Genomic DNA, 3,020 nt, shown 5'->3' with positions numbered 1-3,020 from the left:
TCACGGGTTCGCCGCCTCCCTGGCCCGCTGTAGCGCTGGGCCGGCGGCCTTTGTCCCCGCGCATTCCCCGCCCGCCGTCCCGTGCGCGCCCCTTGGCCCCACAGAGACCCTGCTTCTGTCCCATCGCTAAACAGGGTACGTCCAGAGTCTCAGCCTTCGATTCTTCTGTACAAGAAAGTTAATGAAGTCTGCACGGACTGTGGTGTCCAGTGGTACAAAGCGCTCAGCACAGTCTCATTCCCGAGTTCACAGCGGGGCGTGGAGCAGGAGAGTGTAGGTCCCCCCACCGCCATTACCACACCCTCCGAAGTGGCAGGGAGCACACCCTCACTTCCTATCGGGAAACAGAAAAAAGGATGCTTCGGGCTGGGCTGGACCCTCTTTGGCAGACCCGCAGGCTGTGTACGGAGCTGGCATCTTCTCACATTCAGGTCTTAGCCCCTGACCCCTCTGTGCAGGAGCCCTTCACTCTCCATTACTCTCAACTTTTTTCCCTTCTTTGCATTACTGGGGGTTGAACCCAGGGTCTTCCAACAGTTATATCCCCAGACTTTATTTTTAAAGACAGGGTCCTGGTAAGTTGTCCAGCTTGAGTTCCAACTTGAGAGCCTCCTGCTTCGATGCCATTCTTATTTGTGTTTATTTATTGTCCTGTTTCTTGTATATTCACACCCCCTTCAAAAAAAAGAACTAAAATGTCAGCTGGTGGAGAGGAAAAGTCTCGTTCTTCCTCATACTCTGCCTTAGCCTCAGTGCCTGGAAGCACCTGACTTGTGTGTACAACCCATAAATGGAGTGATTGAATGAAAAACACCCTCTGACACCCTCAGGCACTGGACAAAGACGGAGCCTGAAGCCGGCTCTGGGCAGGCGTCACAACCAACCTTGCAGGCTTAGCAGACAGAGTGCAGGTGTATGCAGGGTTCAGGCTGGAGGGGAGAGAGAGCTTTCCAGAGGAGAGGGGGATGGGATATTGAGCCCATACGAACAGACATGGGTCTTCACAAAGGAAAGTGGATTCTTCGGTTGGCTGTTGTTTTGTTTTGTTAAAGACAGGGCCTCATAATGTAGTTCAGACTGGCCTCAAACTCACGGTGATCTTCCCGCCTCAGCCTCCTGAGTTCTGGGAGGCACATCTTGAAGGACTAGAAGGGGAGAGGGATGATCTTGAACACCTGGCTGAGGAAGCCTCCTGTCTCTGAGGAGGTTCTTGAGCAAATTAAAATAGGAAAGTGGTATTTTTGTTGTTAAATATTGATTTGAAACAATACATTAAATAGACAAAAGGTAATGAACACAGTTAATAAGAGTAATACAAGTGGCTTTTAAGAAAATGAAAAGATACTTGACTATCTCAAAATAGGAAAACTGCAAATTAAAATTAAGGTGGAATTCTTTTTATATATCAGATGGGAAAAGATACTGCACATTGTGGAGAAAGACATTCTTGTTCTTTGTCTTGTAGGCAATCCAGCAGCAGCTGTTATACATTAAATGCATATACCTTTAACCTAGAGATACTGCCAGCAATTTATCCTGCATTAGTCCTTGCTTAGGCATAGAGACCTGTGTACTAGAGTGTTCACTGTAGCTTCCCTAGTGGTTACAAAAGACTAGAGACAGATGTAGCAAAGAGTGAGTTCATAAAAGGATGACATAGTCCTCAAAGGAATGCCTTACTGCTGTTCCCAAGAATGAGAGAGATCTCTATGTATTGATAAGGGATGGTTCCTAAGATACTAAGGAAAAGACAAGATGCAGATATATTAACTTACATAGTCCCTACAGGTGACGTGATTGCTTCTGGGGAAGGAAACTTTGTAATAGGAATGGCAGATTACTTTTCCTTAGGTTCTTTTTGCCCTGTTTGGTATTTTTACCATTTAAAACATACATGTAGCCCAGTGTGATGGTGCATACCTATAGTCTGAGCTACTTGGGGGGCTGAGGCAGGAGAATCACATCAAGGCCAGCCTGGGCAACTTAACAGGATCATGTCTCAAAAAAGGGTTCAGGATATAGCTTAGTGGTAGAGTGCTCCTGGATTAAATCACCAGCCCTGGAAAAAAATAAAACAAATGTATATCAGAAGATGAAATAGGCAGAGCGGTTTAGTTGATCGTTGGGATAGTATTATTTTTGCTTGATGCAGGGACTGCATCTCTACTGAACGCTGGTGTGGTGGTCGGAGATGGGCCTAAGACTTCTGTATTGGGTAGAAGAAAATGGCCGGAACCAAGCGACTGCTGGTAAATCCACTGGTCGGAAAGCACCCCACCCGACCCCACCCCCGAAAAAAATAGCTGGCCACTAAAGATGACAGGAAAATCGCTCCCTCTACCTGCAGGGTGAAGAAAGCGCATCACTACAGGCCCGGTACTGTGGTGCTTCGAGAGATTTGTCGTTACCAGAAATCCACCGAGCTTCTCATTTGGAAGCTGCCTTCCCAGAGGTTGGTGAGAGAGATTGCCCAGGATTTCAAAACTGACTTGAGGTTTCAGAGTGCAGCCGTTGGTGCCCCTCAGGAGGCTAGTGAAGCATTCCTGGTGGGCTTATTTGAAGGTACTCATCTGTGTGCCGATTCATGCTAGGATAGTCACCATCGTGCCCAAAGAATCCAGTTGGCCCGCGGGGTGCGGGGAGAGAGAGTTTCTGTGAAGGCAATTTTATGGCATTTTGTAGTAAATTCTGTAAAATACTTTGGTTTAATTTGTGACTTTTTTGGGTAAGAAACTATTTATAATATGTTGCATTTGTACTTAAGTCTTTCCATCTTTCTCTCAGGATGAATGAGAAAAGTGACTGTTCACAGACCTCAGTGACAGAAGCACTGTTGCCCAGGAGGGACAGTTGCTGATATGCAGAAGGGATGGGTGATGTTTCTTGCTTCTCATGATGCATGTTTCTGTATGTTAATGGCTTGTTGGGTAGCTATTAAGGTACTAGAATTGATAAATGTGTACCGGGTCCTTTCACAATAAAACTGGTTATGACTCGATCTAAGTATTTAACAAATGGGG

General features: G+C 46.3%; 1 long non-coding RNA gene across 2 annotated transcripts; it reads left to right on the top strand.

Annotated features, from left to right (window-relative positions):
* Window positions 1–2,021: 2,021 nt before the first annotated feature.
* Window positions 2,022–3,013, top strand: LOC104856054. 2 transcript variants are annotated; one of them, XR_778542.1, is made up of 3 exons: window positions 2,022–2,249; window positions 2,348–2,452; window positions 2,785–3,013. It is a non-coding gene; the product is annotated as an uncharacterized LOC104856054 (long non-coding RNA). The 2 variants fall into 2 exon arrangements; XR_002025069.1 differs by lacking the exon at window positions 2,785–3,013 and having other exon boundaries at window positions 2,348–2,528.
* The last annotated feature ends 7 nt before the right edge of the window (window positions 3,014–3,020 follow it).

The sequence above is a fragment of the Fukomys damarensis genome, unplaced genomic scaffold (genome assembly GCF_012274545.1).
Source record: "Fukomys damarensis isolate Sample0158 unplaced genomic scaffold, DMR_v1.0_HiC HiC_scaffold_16, whole genome shotgun sequence".
Lineage (NCBI taxonomy): Eukaryota > Metazoa > Chordata > Mammalia > Rodentia > Bathyergidae > Fukomys > Fukomys damarensis.
This window is presented reverse-complemented; position numbering and strand designations above follow the sequence as displayed.